The sequence below is a fragment of the Amblyomma maculatum genome, chromosome 1 (assembly GCF_055883805.1).
Source record: "Amblyomma maculatum isolate TAMU_Amacu chromosome 1, ASM5588380v1, whole genome shotgun sequence".
In the NCBI taxonomy this organism is placed as follows: domain Eukaryota; kingdom Metazoa; phylum Arthropoda; class Arachnida; order Ixodida; family Ixodidae; genus Amblyomma; species Amblyomma maculatum.
In genome coordinates, this window is record NC_139344.1 from 384974530 (window position 1) to 384996159 (window position 21630).

Below are 21630 nucleotides of genomic sequence, written 5' to 3' on the forward strand. Positions count from 1 at the left end.
TTAGGTGCCGGGTAGTCATTGCAGTGGCTGGGACATTGGAGGTGGTACAGATCCCTCTTGACATATATTTAGTCGTCGCGTTCTGCATCCCGTCGCTTGTTTTGTGCGCCTTTCATAAGCATGTAATTGATATTTTGCAAGTATAAGAAAGAAGCATAAATGCAATTGCTTTTATGTATTACGTACCTGAACCATAAAAGCCAATATATCCACCGATTATTCCATGGCTGGTTTGTAGTATTTTACTATTTATTTTTGAAATTGCGCCCCAACGGTTTTCTATGGCTGTTCTAGCTACTCGTGAGCACGCTGAAAATTTCAGAAGCTAAAGTTGGCTACGCATCGGGACCTTCGCCGGTTTATATAATTATGTGTGTTTTCTCCAAGGTCCATACTACGGACCCAAACAAGATCGTTGCCGTGGAGCCATATGCTGTTGCGAACTTACCGTCAGCGCGCAGCAGAGGAAGCTTGAGGGCGCGCACAAACATGGCCACGCTTGGGTAATAACAGCTGTGGCGGCTCGCTTCGCTGTCTCTGTCCAGGTATTTGGCATCAGTGCGAGAGATTATTCGAACCACCCAGGCACGTTAACGGCGTTATGCGCCAACGAATCGCCGGCATCGAAGTTATTATAGAGGGCAGCAAGGCTGCGGCTGGAAGAGAAGAGGTTTTAGGACAGCATGCATTTCCGTATATCTTCTAGCTTTACAAATGCATACTTATTAACGACAACGTCGAGTAACTTGGTATTTCCGAACACCAACTTTATTTTATGTTATGAAATCTTGAGGAAGATGTTTATTATTTACAGGGGTGTCATGATGAATTGTTCAATGGTGTGTCTGACATATACGACCATCCCAGATATGCACTCCAAGTGAGCCTTGTAGGTTAGCGCCCTGATGGCCTGTTATTATCTGCAGTGGTGCCATGATGAACTATTCAATGATGTGTCTGACATATACGACCATCCCAGATATGCACTCCAGGTGTGCTTTGTAGGTTAGCACTCTGATGGCCTGTTATTATTTGCAGTGGGGTCATGATGAACTGTTCAATGATGTGTCTGACATATACGACCATCCCAGATATGCACTACAAGTGAGCCTTGTAGGTTAGCGCCCTGATGGCCTGTTATTATTTGCAGTGGGGTCATGATGAACTATTCAACGATGTGTCTGACATATACGACCATCCCAGATATGCACTCCAAGTGTGCCTTGTAGGTTAGCGCCCTGATGGCCTGTTATTATTTGCAGTGGTGTCATGATGAACTATTCAACGATGTGTCTGACATATACGACCATCCCAGATATGCACTCCAAGTGTGCCTTGTAGGTTAGCGCCCTGATGGCCTGGAGCGTACTCGAATCGTCTTTCCTACAACAGTTGTGGTTAGCCGACACTTTCGCACGAACATGACTGAATAAGCAGAGCCGGAAACGTCATAAAGAACGACACTGTGGGCGTATTGTCGAGTATATGGTGGAGATGTGTGCATAAGGTCGGGTGCTAGATAAGCACGACCTTATGCACCTTACCTGCATGACGTTGAAGTATCCTCCCCTTTGACCCTTATACGCCGTAATTTGGTCAGTTTGCGCTCAACCCTGGCGTTTGATGAGACTATCGGGGATTGTGTGATGATGATAACATGTAACTTTAGTTGCGCAAGATCACATAGCTTTGCTACTTCCGTCTAGCCACACGCGGAACTTGAGAATTTGGCTCATGGCTTCTTCGCAGCGTTCGTGGCGCTCTTCAACTCCTCAGTATGTTTTATTGATTCTGGGCTACCGGGCGTTTGCACCGAGAGAGCATAATTCGCCCATTATGCAAATGCTAGCAAGCCGTAGATAAATAATAGCCGTTGTAAACGCTGTCATGACGATAGCGAATATCTTCGATCGGGAACGTCCTCTAGCTGAAGCTTCGGAGGTTAGCTAAGGGAAAAATAAAAGGCAGGAGAAATATTTATGCGCTGGGAACGCGATGGAAACCAACCGCCCGAGTACGCTGGTATAGAATCACAGCCGTCGCGGCGGTGGTGCGAACTGAACTTTGCTTTGCGTTTGCAACGCAGCTAGAAAGAAAAATAAAGACGCATGCTTTTAAACATTCTCAAAACTTTAGGCGGTGAAGGTTAAAATGCGTAAATGATTACTGAAGCCGTCGTCATTCGTAAAATTTTGATTTGTACCGCCTCTTTTCGTCGGATTCTATTGATCATTCCTTTTTATTTGCCATTTTTTCACAAGTGTGGGGCTCTATTATCCCCAGATTCACCTAAATAAGGCCTTGGTCTTTTGTTTTAGGTGTAATAGCAATACACCTAACAAAAACGTTTAGCTTTTTGGTCATTCAAACATTGTTAAGCTTATAGTTTGGTGAATGAGGAGTCAGTATAAGTATATATATGAAAAAAAAAAGAAAGAACTGAGAGCATGGTGAACCAGTGGAACGTTCTTGGTATAGTTAATTAACTTTTGTACATATAAGTTGATTATGACAGTGGGCATGTTATTCATAACTGAAAATAAGATGAGTATGTTGCTTTTAGTCTGTAATTATAACAAAGAATAGTCCTCATGTGTGAAAGATACCTTTGCGATTGACCTAGAATGATGGAGAATGACGAAAGGAAATATAGTGGTTTATTTAAATTTTGTGCGACCTTTGAGGGTCCTAATCTCGTGCATTTGGCAACATATTTATGAGCGACAAGCGGAAGACGTACAGCGCATCAATTATTCTGAGGCTTTTCTGTATATGGTTGAGGTCAGCTCGTGCTTGCCGGGAGCTCAAGACTAGAGGCCCAGGCTAAGTAGAACGGGTGTTTATGAGAGTGAAGAGTTTGCTCAACATTCTCTATTCCCGACTGTCAAGAAGCAGATAGTAGTATCAAACAAACAAGCAAACGAACAAACATTCTGACAGATAAATATTAAATAAATATATAAAAAAACGTTCCAGTAAGAAAGCCAACATTGTGTAGGGTGTAGACGTAGGCTGTAATCCTTGCAAACAATCATTTACACCGGAGGTAGGAAGTGAAATGTTCTTTGAATTATCTGAACGTTCATTGCACAAAGTGGCGCAAAGAAAGAAAGGCTGTTAGGCGACTAATAGCAAAGTTGCAGCTGCCAGAAGGTAAACTCTAAATTTCACCTGCATTGATGCAGAGGATGCTCCAAAGAAATGGCAGCGTCATCTTCGTGTCTTCAAAGTAATATTATTCATTCCTACGTTAGTATCTATAACACCAATGCAATCCAATAAATATAAGAATAGTAACGAAAATATGGATAGCCGAGTTTTCTAGTGAAGAATAAGCGACAAGATGATTTTGTTCTACTGCAGTACATTACAAAGCATCTTTCGTTATCAGCCTCATTAACCTCTAACCTTTACCTAACCATATGTTATGTCAGTTGCAAGCAGAACCTCCATCGATTGTCAGGATGTCCAGCGCCGGGGTGCTTCGTACTTTGTACACAAACTCAGGAGCCATCTCTCCGACGTCGGGCTGCAGGCTCTTTGAGTTACGTATCACCCAACAACGCTTTGAGCCGGTGCCTTTTCGTATGGTTTCGATTCGAGCTACTGTAATTGGACGTTGTGAAGACATGGAGGCCTGGATTTTATTTCTTTTATTGTAGAAGCGGACCCGCAATATGCAAAACAGTGCGCTTCGGCAGTTCCTTAGATGCTTTCAAATGGTACGCTTTCGTTCAGCTTAACTGGGGCTCTATATGGATCGTATATTACCGGCATAAACTTTGGCTTGAGCTCGCATCTATAACAAGTGCACAGAAGCAAATCTGCGCAACCGATTGAGGGATCGATTGGGCAGCGGTATTCTTTAATTAGCTCTATCGCCCTCCCTACGTAAACGGGGTTGCGTTTTATAGTGGGCCAGGAAGCCATCCTCAGGCATGTTGGTCTGGGTAAACATTTGTAAACCAACCTTTGTTTTACAAGTCAGTTTTATAATATGGAAGCAAAAACTAACAGATGGAATTATGAGGCTCAAATGTAGACGTGCATTTCTATGATAACCAAGATAAAGACGAGTGCTGCCAAGCTGAACACATGCATTATGTTCCCATGCCCTCATCTCGCAAAAAAAATAACAACAGAAAACTACAAGTTATAGAGAATATAAATATGGTCAGAGAGGCGATGTGCGGTTGCCTTGTACTGAAACATAAAGAGAAAGAAATTTATACTCCGGATTTTGATGCAGCTGTGATGGTTGCCTATAACCGCTTCCCCTGTCAAGTTTACGTATAACGAGCATAAAAATCCGATTCACATTTTTTCTACATATGCGTCAACACAGATTAATACCGTTCATACCTCTTTGACAAAAATTTCCTTTATTCCCTCCTCCAAGGGCACACCGCACCTGTTCTGAAAAATAAAAATGATTGTAATGTGTGCCTGGAAATGTGGTACGAACGACGTGCCTGCACAATCTGCGTCTCCCAGTCTCAATGCAAAACAGCGCAACCTTACTTCTACCATACCAAAGGGTTGGGTGCTCACGTTAGATATTTCAACCTTGATGCAACGATGAAGCGAGCGAGGCAGCACTTTGAAATGTCGCACATAATTATTCGTATTAGTGAGAAAAAAAAAAAAAACATTATTTTGTACGCCCTATTTTTCTAACTGCTGACTCATTGCGCGCAAAGTGAAATTGCCTCCGATTTTTAGGGATTTCTCGGCGTCACTCAAGAAACGCTTAGTCGCCAATTTTACCGAAGCCTAATGAGGCTCTCGTGTCAGGGTAGAATTTCGTGCGGTAGACCTGACCTCATTTTAGGCGGTCAAATCTTGCGGCCAAAGTGGGTAGGCGTCCGTACTGCAGAAAGTGAAGAAAAAAAAATTAGGACCGAAACATTGGCGCCAAATCACCGCGCCCTCTCTTTCAGGGAATAGGAAAATCGAATAGCAGGTTTTGAGAAACGTGCATTAAACTCGCATCCAAAAATTGGTGCAACAAAAACACGGAAGAAACTGCGTAGCGCAAATGTAGTTTAACAGCTTTAATAATGTTTTGACTTGCTCTGTCGCTTCGCTTTAAGAAGTTTTATTTATTTTACTACATTAACACGTTTTGCGCAAGGACGTTCTGAGAAAGAGGACTTATTTTGTAAGCGAATACGGCAAGGATTTCATCCAGTTGCTCATACCGGCATATAGCATGTTCTCAAGTACAAGCCAAACTTTTTTCACCGTACAAAAGTTTCTTCTGGGGGAAACCCGCAGTCTAACTTGTGGATAATGTAAAAAAAGGCTGCTGATATAAGCCAGTTTTCGTCTTACGTACCTCCTCGGGAAGTGCAGTCGGTTCGATACAACAGGCCGTGACGATAATGCTAGCCTCTTTGGAAAGACGCACTTTACGTGCAATGAGAGGCAGGCTGCATGCTACAATGCCGCATTCACCAATTTGCGTCACCGCGCAGCCGTAGTACCTTACACCTCCTACAACATGAACCATGCAGCATTTGCGAAGCCATAGATGACACCATTCGAGTAGAAACCAACATAACGCATCGATGATTGAGTTTAACAGATGTGAGAACGCGAAAAGTGTTGCCGTTGATTGATATTCTGACTGCATGCGGTTGGTCGGAATCGTTGAGTATGCCAGATTCTTGCTTTAAAGTGCAGGGACTCTGGCGTCTGTCAATGCTGCATTCTTTTTTGTACGACAGAGTACCTCAACCATCGAGGACGTTATTCGCTAGACCGCCCAGCAAAGCGCCCTCGGTTTTCTGTATCAGAGCGCTTGTTGTTGCATCGCGACCACCACTTTATTTTTTGCCTGAAATGTCGAAACATGCCGATCGGTTTTCTATACCAATGCCTTTGAGAGGTGGGGTGGAATGTGTATGTTATACAGGGGCAACAACTGACGTCGATCACATGTGCAGCGCGTTATGGTTGTAAGTAGCTTTTCGCGTGCCGAAGTTGCGCGAAGATTTATCCACTTTTACTGAAGTAAAAAGTGCAAATGCACACCAAGCTTGTGGAGATCACTAGACATCATGTGCGCACATTGATGGGTGCTATCGCAGCGAACATTTATTGGTTTCTTTCAAGAGCTTCTGCTCTTGCTACTTATATTTGCCTGTTTCTCGTCTGTTTCTCCGTCGCTCTTAGTTTCAAGATAGCGGCCAAGCCACGTAATCGTATCTACCGCATTGCAAATGCTTTCTTAACTGTAACATGATCACTCGTACAAAGAAGACCTCCGCCTAGGTTCACTATGTATGAGATCATGGTTCTCCAAAACCACGTGACCGAGGTCCCAACAACCATTGCATTACCTTCTATACTATCGACCAGCCTGTATACTTCACCTCGGATGAGTGTGTGCGCCGCCACTTACAATCACCAATGGTGTCAAAATTGTCGTCCAACTGTTTAGAATACAAGGCTTTGAGCGGTGTCAAAGAAATTGGCACCCAAGCCGCACAGAATTGTTTGCCCACTGCATCCTACCATGTACGAGGAATCGGCACAGACAGCTTTTGTTCTTCAAAATCGTGATAGGGTGCGTACTTGCGGGACCCTGCTGCCCTAATCAATGGCATTAAAAAGGTGCTGCTGGTAGCAAACGAATCGCTGTTTTGTGATGTGCACGATAGTATCAGAAATGAGGACCTTGGAATAAATTCTTTTAAACTCTAGCTAACGCTCTAACCCTACGCTTTCGGCGGCCAAGCTGTTTTTTTCGCTTCATTTCCTGCTAGAACGTCGAGCGTTCGAGAAAGGTTTTGTCACTTATTCTTGAAAAGAGCAGCAAACTTTCGCTTCTTTCACATTCATGTAGGATGCTTATGTTATTAAGGCCAGAGCCTTTATTGGCTCATGCTGTCATGGAAAAATTGTGTCCCGCTTTTGCGGTGGCTCTGATTGCTCGAGGTGACATGACGTCATAGAGGTCTCTACCAATCACACAGCACCACCACATTATGCGCGAATGCGTGCCTTATATGGCCATATGTCAGTCAGTGATCAATTACTAACTAACGGCTAAATAATGAAGTAAGTAATGACTAATAAATGAATAAATATGTGATTCAATAATTACCTAATAATAATTATTTATTTACCTGCCTAATGATTTGGTAATTAATTCCTAATTTGTGTTAGTTGCGAAGCAGAATGAGGCACTCGGGCTTTCGACGTTCACTACTTTATTCGCTTAAGGTCCTCGTAATTTTTGTTTTTCTCTCTTTGCACAAAAATTTAAGGCATACCTCAATATGGGGAGTGCAACAAAAGCTCTGCAGACATCAGTTGCCGTCATTCTGCTCCCTTGTTCCTCTGTTTTACCTGACTTGTGTTTGCTCAAGCAAGGCATGAATCATGCATATAGAAGGAACTATTGCGCTGCTTTTCAAGAGATTGTGGTGTTTCAGCACGTGACTGCAGCATTCGGAATGCTAGACGATCAGAATCTGGTTTACGCACTTGGGATGATGGCTGCTATAGAGTGAGAAGCACTCTTTTTCTGTATGCTGAGTGCTGCTGAGCTGCAGGGGCAAACGGGCAGGCTCATTGATGCTTGTTTAGTGCATTATCGTGGCTTATATCTTTCTGTCCTGTTCGAACCTTAATTTTGTTGCCGTTCTGCGAGCGTGCTTAACATGGCAGCTCGAATTCTTCTCTATTGCGCAGAGCGTATACAACTCTTTGGGTGAAAACGCATCACCGTCACCGTAATCCAAATTGAGATAAGCTGCGTATGAAAAAGCATGCACATGATTCAAATTCACGTTTCAAATTTCTTATGCACCCATACCTCGTGCAGCGTTGAGGGTAGTGTCATACTATTTTGCTTACAATTTAGCATACCTTTTCTAGTGAAACTGTCGACTAGTTTACGTTAGGATTCAAATCGAGGACATATACGCATCTCTCAAGTGTAGGTTACCACTGCGAAGTGAGATACTCCGTCTTCCTTTCCCCCGAAAGCACCCGAAATAAAACACATAAATTATTCGCGGAATAAAACTACGGCGTTAAAGACACTTCTTGTCTGCTTTATGAGTCGAAGCTTGAGCGTCTATCAATACAAACTCTTAGCGCTGAGAATACGGCAATTTCCTCCCCCCCCCCCAAAAAAAAAAAAAAAAAAAAACATTTTGTGTGCATTCACTATCACCCCGACTGTCATAGTTCTTAACGGTGCGCCATAATCCCCAACTACTACTGTATTGAGAAAGTTCTCTTCTTACTGTTCATTTTACAGGTTGAGCCTCTAACTTTGAACGTTAATAGGAAAGCGATATTGCGGGAAAGAAATATGACGTTCAATATCTACGTCCTGTTCGCTGCTCTCTGCGTTCCTCATTGCGCGGGAACAAGCAAGACAAAAAGAAACGAATGGTTTCTAATATGAGATGAATTCCAAGAAAGCAGGCATGTTCTTTTAATGGCGTACTCGCTCGAGTGCCCACGAATGGGCGGCGTTATCGTGACTCGTCGAGGGCCATATTTCACTTTTCGTCTATTTTATTTTTGTGCTCCGATGGGCCACATTCAGGAATTGGCACTACAGCCTTCCTTAAGTGGAAATAGTATTTGTGTTTTATTTTACTTACTTGGCAGGCGACCTACCTGTACGAGTACCGGAAGTAAAGACTGCACATCCCGCATTTTTGTTACTTTTTCGCAAGACAGCCTGAGCGCAAGTAATTTCAGCCTGTGTAACTTCCTCGTCGCACTTCGCAATTCGGTGTTGCTTTTTAATTAAAAGCGAGTACACTCACGTAAAAGTAGTTGCCAGGACATGCTCAACGAAATGCATTAGCCGCTCCGTCGAACTTCTCAGGACATTAACGGAATTCGTCTTTTGTGCACGAGAACATCGATTTTACGAACTTGCTCTGTAGGTTCGATGAAAAGCCAAAGCCAAAAATGACCGCAGAAACGGCTGGCTGCGTCATAAATCTCTTCTTTAGTTGTATTCATCTCCTTATAAGTTCGCAATAAGACTTCGCAGAGGGCAGACGAAGTTAGTGATATCTACGCAAGGAGAGAGGAGAGGTAGGGCTGGGATTGGAAAATGGCGGTACGAAGATTACTTGTTAAGTTTGCTAACCGAGAAAAGGCACGTGTGCTTTAAAATAGCATCAAGACAGCATTAGAAGACAAGTCTACTCGAAATGGTTTACTCGAGAGAGAGAAAGAGAGATATGAATTTTAATAAAGAGTGCACATTAAGCGTTCTGTACATCCTGCGCGGGCTTGGAGAAGGCCGTATTGCATTGGCTCGAAGTAAACGGAACTGTAATTAGATGTCCTTGGCTCATTTGTAGGAAAACAAATTTTCCCACCTTCCAGAAAACAGTGGACTATGCCTAAGTCAGCACAATTTTAATATACAATTTTATTGCTGGATTTGAGCGAACGGCGGTGCCACAAAGACTTCACCAATCGTGCAATGTACCGTCTTTGCCAAAAGTAACCAGGCTGCTCCGAAGGCTGGCGGAGCAAGCGCCGGCCGTGTAGCGGCGTTGCGCTCGCTGTGGCTTATCGGTGTTCGTCAGCTCCGAGGGTACAACAGCTGACGTAACTTCGCACCCTCACTCTCGCTCATTGAATGATAAAAACTAGGCGCGTATGATGTGCAGGCTGCGGTTTCACGTGTGCGAAGCTTGGTTCTGCCCAGCGAGGGCGCTCAGTATAGCGACCGGGCTATTCGCTCTTCTCGGCAACTGCCTGAAGCAGACATGTCACATTTCTCGCTGTATAATTATACGTGCTTGTGTTCTGTAATCCGCTGTTGAAACGCACCAGCAGAATTGCGCTTTTCTACGTGTTTGATGCGCCTGTGCATTAAAGAATGATAACGCACTTCGAAGCTTCAACATGCTTCCTTCAAGGTGCCTTGCGTAGCGCCACACTGCGGGTCGTAACTCCGATACAAAGATATGGGAAAGCTTGTGAACCCTTTCAAGCCACCTCACCTCTCTTTTAGACTTGCAAAATTGTGTTAGCCCCTTGGGGTGGCTGTTTAAAATTATGTGCAATGATTGGATCTAAGAAATTTTTGCATATGCTTGTAGGTAAGTTTTGGTTTGAGTAAAGAACTAAAATGAAACCTTCCTCACGCTTAGTCATATTATATGCACATGATTGCTTTATCGCTCGCTGAACCCTTATTTCAGGGCGATACTGTCTGGCAAACCTAGCACATATTCGTCCTAGAAACGAAGAACAAGAGCTCACGGGGTCTGCTATCACCTGCTTTTCTGTTTTCCGCAGTTGCCGAGAAGAGCGAATAGCCCCGTCGCTATACTGAGCGCCCTCGCGGGGCGCAACCAGGCTTTGCACGCATGAAACCACAGCCCAAACATCATGCGCGCCTAGTTTTTCTCATCCAACAGGCGAGGGTGAGGGTGCGAAGTTACGTTAGCTGTTGTACCCTCGGAGCTGGCGAGCACCGATAAGCCACAGCGAGCGCAACGCCGCCACACGGCCGCGTGCTTGCTCCGCCAGCCTTCGGAGCAGCCTGGTTACTTTTGGCAAAGACGGTACATCTCGATATATGCTTCAGAGCACATTTAAGGGTATTATTCAGTTCCATTCAAGTGGCTGCCCTATGCAGCCCATATTTTGTCGAGCAGGATAAGTTCTCTGAAAACTTCAAATACGTGGTACCTTACCCAAGAGCACAGGCAATAAAATTTCACCCCCACCATCAAATTTGAATTGAGACCACATAACCTAACAAAATAAACAATGCCCGAAATCAGTCAGTTATCAGTTCATTCACATCAATATCTCTTTAGTATAAACCTATTTGCACATCAATAATTTTATTTGAAGCTGAAGTGTTATTCATATAATGGCTTCCAGAAAACTGCTGCAGTGAGTATTAATGAAAAATACATCGCTGAACTCAGAATCATCCCGAAATAAACAGGATGGTGATTATGACGGTGACGACGATCATGCAAAATCAGCAAGAGTGCAAATGCATAATATGTTTTTTGGTCAACCCAGGCTTAGATTCAAGACCCATTTTCTAAGAGTGGCAAAACAGAGGAGTCGCGCAGCAGGCCACGAAGACATCTTCTACCCATAGTATCGCCAGTGGGCATTCGAAAGCACTGAGAAGCAATCCACACCTCTCTAATACTACATCTCTCATACTACATGGATGCCAAAACTACTAAGCCATTGATGTGCATATAAAAACACGTTAATGCGAAGCAACCAATAGTTTATTCACGCAAGCACAACATCCGCAGGAATGAACGATGGCAGAAAATTAGCTGGAAAGAGGACATCAAATAAAAATGAGAGAAAGTACTTAAAACTATTTATAAGCTGTGAATGCAAAGGCATTGCACGAATGCTTCGGTCGGATCCTCAAAATCGGGAGAAAGGTAGGCGTAGACTGGTAACGAAGGCTCCATAGACTGCCCATACGTTCAAAACATGGCGGCTCATGGGCACTCCAGCGCCCCCTGAAAACCGGCGGAGAGGGGGGGGGGGGGGGCAACCAAATTTCGTGACTGTAAATGACATGAGGCCTATGTATAATATTTGTGCCAAGTATAAAGTGGCATTTTTCTGGATGCATCCCGCTGTAGTTTCCAGGCCGTCCTTTAATTAGAAGCGAACCTCTGAGCGCTCGCCAACTTTTGTGATTGAATTGCGCTTGAATCCTGCTGTTTTAGTGAAGTTTCCAATAAAACCTAGCAAAGAAGACGGCACTGAAAAGGAGCAAATCAGAACCTCTTTTAAATGTGGTGGTTCCAAGCATGATCTTATCACAATACGACCTTTAAAGCGTTGGCGTAACGGCACAATTAGGAATATAGTGCCGGGTAAGAATGACTCGTATATATTCGTATTTACTATAACAGCCATGTAAATATAATGATTAAGCATGCCATGTACAACAAATCCAGCACCTTCGAATATATATAAGCGACCAATGAGCAGGTTTCCCATCAGACGGGAGTTCACGTGGGAAGTGGCGAGTGAAACACTGCATCTATAGTGTGACACCAACTGTAGAGTTTTTGCTGTTGCACGCTGCATCACTCAATTTCATGCCGAGAATTCAGTTTTATAAGCGCCGAAAGCTTCGAAAAAAATACAAAGAAAAGCGTGCCATAGAGAGAGAGAAAATGAAATAGAAAGGCAAGGCAGTTAACCAGGCGATGCCCAGTAGGTTACTCTACAAAACGCGTGCCATAACGGCGCCACAAGACTTAGCGCTGGTTGCCCGTAGAAGTATATCGATGGACTTGCAAACCCAAGTAGCATCCTGCCAATTAGCAATGACTAAGAAGTAACTTCCATGGAAGAGAACACCGCAACCGCGACATTTTGAGACAAGCCATGCTTCATACCATTTTCGGGAGTACCATGTAACATAGATAGCGTGGTGCAAGCGGTAAGAAACTGCTTTGTTTATCCTTCATAAACACTTAGCAAGGCAGGAAAATTGTCACCAGGACCGATGAAACATTAATAGGGGGTGCGACAAGCGTGTAGGAAAATTAAAAGAAAAAGTTTTATGAATATAGCTTACCTCTTTCAAGAAGCAAGGTATCAAAATGGGTATTAATCTTGTGTTTCTTGCATAGCTTTTTTAATTTATAGCTTTATGATTTCTTAATTTGAACGTTTGGTCCCCCTGCCTGTGGCTGGACTGCAGTCGCGCTAAACCGCTTTTGGGCCCAGTTTTCGCCACCAGTCTACTCCCGCCATGTCGGGAGTGGACCAATTAACTTCGAAGATCTCCGGTAGGCTGCATTTTCTTTCTGTGGATGACCAAAGAAAACTAAAACTTCGGAACTTACTCGAAAATTATGCGTGGTTCAAGTTCGACTTCTGAATTTTTGGCATGGACCCATGAAGTTTGGCGGTTGTGTCGGCTCGCTCCGGTATTTGAACAAAGACGCTCAAATTCTGGTTTTAGGCACCGTCTAGTACTTTGCACACGCAAATGTTCATGCGAGACTCTTACTTCCCTCAACCCCTCCGGGGTGGTGTAGTGGTTACGGCGCTCGACTACTGTGCCCAAGGATGCGGGATCGAACCCCGACCTCGGCGGCCGCTTTTCGATAGAGGCGAAAAGCAAGGTGCGCGTGTGCTGTGCGATATCAGTGCACGTTAAAGAACCCCAGGGGATCGAAATTTCCGGAGTCCTCCACTACGGCGTCTCTCGTAGCCTGAGCCGTTTTGAGACGTTAAACCCCACAAACCATCTTACTTCCTTCTCATATAACAAAGACTTATCTTACTTCCCTCATGAACGGCGCCAGGAGAAAGTGTGAGAAGGAAGTGATAACAAAAATGTGACTTAATTTGTTATCAGTGTTGTGACGCAATGGTTTTTTGAGGGGCGTTCAGGCTGTCATACCGTTTTCCTTCCCACGAAACATCTGTCTGCTAGTCAGGTACGGGGCTAGTTTGCGACGGGGGTTTGAACCGAAGACATAGGTACTTTTAATAAGAGCGATTTAGCGGGCTAGTTGGTTTTGCATATTTAAGGAACAGCGCAAAGGACGGGACACAGAGTCACAAGAAAGCACAAACACAAGGTGCCTTGTGTTTGTATGCCACTAAATATGCCATTGTATGCCACTATTTGTATGCCACTAAATATAAGGGTAGGCGTCCGCTGAGAAATGTGACAGATACAGCGCGTTTCGTTTCCTCGAAAACGAAACCAACTAAAAAGGTTTAACACCGTGCCATACTCTGTACCAGTTTCTAAATGTTAAACCGCCTAGACAAAGTGTCATACCTTTCCGAGGAGGGCTTTCGTATGCCTTAATCGGCTTTAGAGTAGGCAAACCCCGGATAACTTTAATTCTGGTGGATCAAGGTGGTGAGGCATTGTTTTTGAGGAACAGAGCAAGGCACGTCGTGCTCACGGAGGTGCAGAGGTATTGGTAATGCCCCTGTTGTGAAAAACCTGGCGCGCCTTTCAATTAGGGTCAGCTTTAATGATTTTATAATTCAAACAGGAAATAAGCCTTGCGTCTCTGACTCTGAGGCGACGGTCGCTCGCAACCTGTGTGGCTCATTTGTGGGGCTGAATTCTTCAGCTTCTCCGGAATGTATTGCACCCAAGCGTATTGCAGGCTCATCCCATAAGCCCACAACGATTCCCTGCATAAAAACTCATAGCTACACACAAACTAACAAAATTGACAAATAAATTATGGTTGGGAGTGTATTAGATTACATTTGCGAAACAGCAGCAAAGAAATCAAGGAAAAACTGCAGCTTTGCCTCAGAATAGTGAGGAAAGGTATTATTAAAGGGTGGCGAAAGTGAGTATTCTGTTGTAAAAGAACATCTACGGAACTGGCTGCTTCTGTCGTAGCCTGACTACTTGCCTGGTTTATGACACACCGGATTGTACGCGAACGCTTAAAGTATTTTAAGGCCGTTAAGTGAAGCTGAAGAGGTTCAGTTAATAAAAACCGTTATAGCCCATATAGTGCCAAATTGCTTAAGGACCATGCCAAATGACTGTATCATGCCGTTACGAGTCTAACAGCGCTCCTACATAGCTTACGCATGCATGAATTTTACATTCTACTTTTTGTTAAGGTTTCTTTTTTTTAGTTTTAGTCGTATTGTATTGGGCTCTTTGTTGTACCTCTTTCAGAACACGGAACGCATCCCCACTCAATGCGTATTACAATGCGTGTAGTAGATTTTCTGCTGCTAATTTATAGAAGCAAAAAATTGTGAAAACGAGCATTTTGCGCTCCCGACGTATTGCTCTGGAAATCATTCAAGTCACGCGATCGTACACCGGCAAGACTTGAGTTCATCGCCGAACCCTAGAACACCCGGTTCAGGTGAGAAACCGTCCATCATCCGCGGTCTAGAATAGAAACGAGACTCTCCTGCTCTCTCCTTCACGCGCCTGCGCAATCAGCGTCATCAGCGCTACTCTTGAGAGCAAAACGAGTTTCCGTGCATCCTGATTCGGCTGCATAATTTATTGCGCGAAGCTTTTGAAACGCAGAAAGCTCTCAGCGCACGCCACGCTGTCATTTTCTCCGTGCTAATGAAGATGTGCGATGAAACGAAGATAGTGCGACCTCGCCACGGAGCTTCGTCAGCGTGCACGAAGCGCAGGAAGAAATCATGCAGTGAGAAGAGAGTGTCCATCACAAACTGTAACCATGCATTCACGGAAGGTGGTGATAGTATCTGGTAATTTTCTCACGAATTTGGGCTCGTGCAGTGGTTAAACGAAAGCACTGCATCTTTGCTGAAATAAATGTGATAATGAAACTTTGAAAGGACCAACAACTTTGCCTCTACTGTAATGTCAACAACAGAATAAATGGTCGGCGCCATGTGTATAAACATTTCAGTTTCGCGTTCCCTGTGAAATATCGACGACATGCGAATATTCTGTTAACAATAAGTTCTTTGTAGAGTTAACTTGTGTTCAATACTTTTACACCTTCGGTGTTTAGACTGGCGGGAGACAGACAATGAATAAAGTAGATTTTCTACAGATGGGTATTCGATTTATTTGTTCGCGAAGAAGCATTGTAGCATGTCTCCCGCTTACGTCACAATTGCATTATCCTTCTTTTTCAATAACGCCACTTGAATCGTGGCTACAAACTGAATACACCAATCTACGGTTGCACCAGTCCCCCCCCTCCCCCCACCCTCCAGAAAGCAGTCAATTGGCCATGACCCCTTGGTCTCAGTGAAAGCCAACATGTCTCCTCCTGAGAATGAATCCAAATACTGCGGATGTGCTAACATCGAATGAAGCCCAGTATCGTTTCCCTATAACGTGTGTGTAGTTTAGCCTTTCTTATTTGACATTAAAATCAGATGTTCAGCATTATTTCTACGACAGTTTGCCTTCGTTTCTGTTTCCTTCTCTTTGTAATTATTTGTGCTTGAATTGTTCATGCACAAGCTCATTCGGCGAAAGTCTACACAGCGGCAGCTATTTGCGCTCCTTTGTCCTCCCTGCCGCAATAAAAGGCATTGATGAGCGGAGCGCTCGACGTAGCGTCAACTGGAAGGAGCATTGGTTTTAACGCCAGTCATCGGCTCACTGATGACAGGGGCTTCGCCTTTGCGCGCCGCCCCTCCCGCTATGCACTGATGCTCGTCATCAGCCACCTCGCGTTGCTGATAACGGCCTCTTCCCATTACCCCTGTGGAGATACAGGGGATGTCATCAGTCACGCTGCATTTCCTCACCGGTGTTTCCAAGGCCCATGCTTTGCGAAGGCATCTGGATGAAAGCGCGACGAGGTAGGTGCCGGTATTGTTTCCGCGATCAATCATCAGAGGTACGAGGAGGACGTCTCCGCCGTGTGGGTTGGCTTAGTGGAACAAAAAGGACAAACGCATTTCAATAAGCTTTTCTCTGTGCATTGCTTGAATGAAAAGGCAATTCGACACTCTACGCGGCTGTTTGATGTTTAGGCATGTCATCTTCCAAGCTTGCAAAAAACAGCAGCAAAGCAGATAAGACAAGAACTGTCTTTTCTGCGTCATGATTAAAATTCCATAATTTGGTGCAGATGTTCACTTATGTGTCCTGCTCGCGCGTTTTAATTATCTGCCCTTCGTTTTCTATTGAGGCTTTGCTTAGTTTTCATTCTATTATTGGCTATACCTTTAGTTGCTTTAAAAAAATGCTTATACCTCATTTGTATTTTTCCGTTTGCTTCTCTCCGAAGCCTTTATGACGGCTGCCAGCAACACAGGATAATTAAGCAGGTTAGTTGGAAACTACAATCAAGAAGACTATATGAGGTGTATTTACAAGTGCCGATACTTTGAGGCAGCAGCTTCAAAATTTCGGGGAAATATCCATGGCGCGTTATTTTTGTGGTTCTGAAAAATTTCGACAGAAGGTTCGACATAACACGAAACTCAATAGGGCTTCATCGTTTTGTATTGTGTCATGTCTTTTGTCGAACTTTCTCAAAATCAGAAAATATAAAACACTAGAATAACGCAAAATAATCCGGTTTTAAACGCCTTGCAAGGATCAGCTAGGGCATACTCAAGGACCAGTAAGCCTAAATAATCAGTGTCGCACGTGGATCAAACGGTCGAACTGGTATGGAATTTTTTGACAACTCTGCGCCATTTTGGTACACGAGATATCATGGGCGAAGTGTGAAAACAATAGGCAGTAACGAAAGGGTAAGATTGCTATTCGTTTCAAGGTTCTTTCAGTGTAATGTGTTTGCTTTTCCGTGACATGCCGAAGAAAGTAGAGATCTCACGAATTTTGAAAAATGAGCTAGAATTTATGCACTAATCTAGCTATTACTCAAGGAAAACTATTTGCAGCGAATGCGCGCACAGCACGCAAAGCCAGGAAAATGTATACGCGCCTAATTCTTCGCACTTCCCGGCTGGAATGTGCTGATGGGGATGTTCCGTTATTTATTTATCTATTTCTTATTGCGCAAGCAATACTACGCCAGGTTTAATCGCTTGTCGCTGTGTGCCGTGTTCGTGTCCATGTCCGTGCCGTGTCCGTGGTCTCCGTGCCGGCGCCGTGCTTAAAAGAAGAAGATGAAGAAAAAGAGGAAAAGGGAAAGAGAAAGAGAAAGGAAAAGAAGAAAAAGGAAAACAAGGAAAAGGAAACGAAGAAAAAGAACAAAGAAGGAAAAGAAGAAGAAGAAGGAAAAGACGGAGAAAAAGAAAGAAAAAGAAAAAAAAAAAGGAAGAAAAGGACAAGAAAAAGAAGAAGATGAACGCTCGGTCACCCGCAGCTCTTTCGCTCCATATTCGGTTCAGCAACGTTGAATCTTTCCAATTTTTTTTTTTTAGTTTTTCGTTTAGTTCGCAATACTGCAGGAAGCGCCGCTGTCCAAGCAGATGTTACACAAAGAGCGTCTTTAAGAGCGCTCGAACGTAACCATGTCAGCGCATCGAACAATAGATGAATGCGCTGACAATTATTATTATGCGAATTATTTGTATCACCATTCCCCCCTGACGTGAGCGCCCACTCCGGGGTCTACATAAGATAATGTGGTAGAACCGGGACTCCGCTGGTCACCCACTGGATACTATATTAACTAGCGAGTATCCACATATTGGCTACTACAAGCGAAAAATTGCTCAGCACAAAAAAATTACTGTGAGCCATACAGTAAAAAAAAAAATAACGCATACTGGGAATAGATTTGCAAGTCACACCAGTGCATTACCCGATCATCATAACTTCGGTGCCAGCAGTTTATTACCACAGGTTTCGTCCTTGTGTGGGCATGGTTATACTATATCGTTTTCTCTTTTTCACCTGCCTTGATTGATATGCTACGCTGAAATAAGCTGACGAACACCGCCTTGCGACACAAAATGATAATCGCCTTGTGCGTCTTGGCATATAGCGCTCCTATTAATGTGCTGCGCACCTCCCACGTCAGTGCCGCGCTTTAATGAAGTCGCTGGATTCAGCCAAACTTTCGGTCTTCAGCCGGAAACTATTTCCTCATGGTCGTCTCTGCGCAGCAAATGGCACAAGCGAGTGGCCCAAATGGCGGCACGATGAAGAAATCGTCATTAGTTAAGAAGCCTCCGTTGTGCATGATCAGGCGATGAGGTGGGCAAAGGTATTATGGTAGTGTATTAAAGAAAATCTAATTTGGTTAATGACGTTGAAAGAGAAGAGAAAAATGGCGAAGAGAGCAGAATAAAAATTTATGGATATAAACTTCCTTCGTGCCCATAAAGAAAGCACCGCTTTGACTGTTAGAATTTTACTAAGATGCGGAAACTTAAATAGGATTGACGGTTATTTGCGTCATGGTCAACGCCAGCTTCTCACCGGAGCCGTCGCCGCAAACGTAAGCTCGCAATACTCAGGAAATATAGATGCCATCGCTGAAACTCGAGAAGTCGGCAAAGCATTCGAGTAGCAAAATCTAATTATAGGCAGTTTATAATCATTTGACTATCACATTAGGTTCAATTTACGGTGCATAGAACTTGACTGGCAAGCAGTAACATCTTCCTACCCTGCACGCTGTCTTTTGTTCACTGTTTGCTAGTTTCGAATGCACTGTTCGGGAGGATGAGCCAACCAATAGACTATTCAAATGGTCATTTGCACGCGCTAAGCGGCTAAGGGTATAATGCCGCATAGCTAATGTTATATTCAAAAATAAGGGAGGGGGTTTAGAGAACATCCAGGTGAAGACGGGCGATTTGCGTTTGAGGAGATAGGGTTTTCATGAATTCATGTTCATAATTGTAAAACATTTATGCGTTCTCGCGCAGTTTCAGAAGCATTAAAAAAAAAAGGAAACTATACTTAATCCTGTATTGGTTATACAATGGCTCTTATATAATTGTTGATATAGTTATGGGCCACTGGACCAGCTTGCCTCTTTCAGGGCTCCTGGATAGCGCATCCTATCTATCAGGCATAAAATATTTCATCAAAACATCCCCAATCTATTCATATAGCCTGGGTATGATATTAGAAAGCTTTTGACTCGGTTGAAGCTTCAGCAGCCATGTAGACATCGCAGAACCGGAGCGTAGATGAGTCATATGTGTAAATACTATAGAAGGTCTGTGGCAGCTGCACAGCGGCTGTAGTCCTCCATGAAATAAGTCTTGAATTCTTCATAAAGATGAGTCTTAGGAAAGAACACACTCTTCCTAGTACTATGCAGCACTGGCTTGCATAAATCCGTCTGTTGCCACATAATAGTAGATTTTAGGAATGAGAGCTAATATATGGTACAACTCAGTGATCCAGCGTTCACTGATTACGTCGACCTGCTAAATAATTTAGGGAACTAATTGCAAAGAATGATGAACGTCTTAGACATGCAGAAAAACCAGAACTGTAGTCTGAAATTAATACTCAAAATACTAAATTACTTATTGTAGAGGGAACATCAGTTTGCAAAGACAACCAGACGCTAGAAATTCTGAGGTGACTGGACGAGTAATTGGGTGTAGTAACCACGGACAAATAACACGAGAGTGAAATGAATAAAAGGCGAAGACTGGGATGGAGCGAATACGGCAAATAATATCAGATTATGAATAATAGTGTAAAGGATTAGTTTGGTTTGGCTTATGAGGTTTTAGCTTCCTAAATCGACTCGTAAGCTATGAGAGACACCGTAGTGGAGCGCTGCTAAACTTTCCGGTGGCTTAAAGGTATCCCTCAACAGGAAAACAATTTGAGGGCACTTTGGCGACTAAAGTGATGAAAGGCGAAAGCCTGAGTGCTGCACTCTGCTACGTGACTGTTGTGCATTTAGCAATAAATGCTGCTTCGAGTTAAGTGAGCGACTACTCTTTCACATTATGCGAGTGCATTTATTTAGTGAATTCTGCTTGGCAGCGAAGAGATCGCGCTCCTTGTATCTCCGCAATTGTTCTACGTTTACAGTTGTGTGGTTGATTTTACCGGGTGCGCGGCATTAATTAGTAATAAAATAAATATTTGAGCAGCTGTTAGTAATTAGTACGTATTTATTAAGCAGACATTAAGAGTAACTAGCAATAATTATTTAGTCATTATTGGTAATAATTACATAATAACTTGTAACTAATTAATCAGCCGATTATGTTTTAATATTGATTGGCATATGGCCATATAAGGCAGGCATTCGCGCGTACTGTGGTGGTGCTCTGTGACTGTTGGATAACCTCCATGACGTCATTCGATCTGGACCAATGAGAGCCGCCGCAAAAGCGTGATACTTTTGCAGCAATCGGTGTACAGGAAAAGTTAGACGCTGGCGTTCCTCTGAGCTTCACTAACGACGCGTAGGCGCATTAGATGTTTCAAAAGAAGGGTAGCTTGTGATGGCCCGAGCTTAACCAGCTGGTGACTGGCTGTTCGCACTTGCGACGTAGCCTCTGTCACTGTTGACGTCAGCAAAAACTTGAAATAGTACTGAACATTCTAGCAGAAGATTTTCCTTGAACTTGGGCCGGTAGAATAAAATAGGTGTATTCTGGGAGAGGGATTTGTGTGTACTAAAGCAATGAAACGTCACTTCAAAAATGTCGGCGCTAGGAATTCAGCAAGCTATGATTCATTCAACTGCCGCTGTAAATGTAACAACATAAAAGAACACCTTATTTTCTTGTTTATCTTTTTTTTGTTTTAAGAATGGTGTAAATGGTATTTTAATGAGTAAACAAAAATGTCGAACGAGATTAAGTCCACGGCGATGAGAAAGTAGTGCGCAAGAGAGACTGTCACGTAAGAAGGTAGGGTAAGACGAGCGCACTAACTTGCCATCTTCATGAAGCAAGTTGCCAACAACGTACCCTGCTTAATATTCTAGTCCAGACCATCTTTCCTCAGTACTCACGTTACCATCATCATCATCAGCCCGACTATACCCATTGCAGGGCGAAGGCCTCTCCCATATTTCTCCAATTAACCCTGTTCTTTGCTAGCTGCATCCACTTGACCCCTGCGAACGTCTTAACCTCATCCGCCTACCTAACTTCCTGCCGCCCCCTGCTACGCTTTCCTTCCCTTGGAATCTAGTTTGTTACCCTAAGCGACCATCGGTTATCCTCTCTTCGCACTACATGTCCTGCCCATGCCCATTTCTTCTTCTTAATTTCCACTAG

At 43.7% G+C, this 21630-nt stretch overlaps 1 long non-coding RNA gene across 1 annotated transcript in view; it reads left to right on the plus strand.

Annotated features, from left to right (window-relative positions):
• The window catches only part of LOC146208424 (uncharacterized), a 418971-nt gene that overhangs the window by 189985 nt on the left and 207356 nt on the right, over positions 1 to 21630 (plus strand). The window lies entirely within an intron of this gene.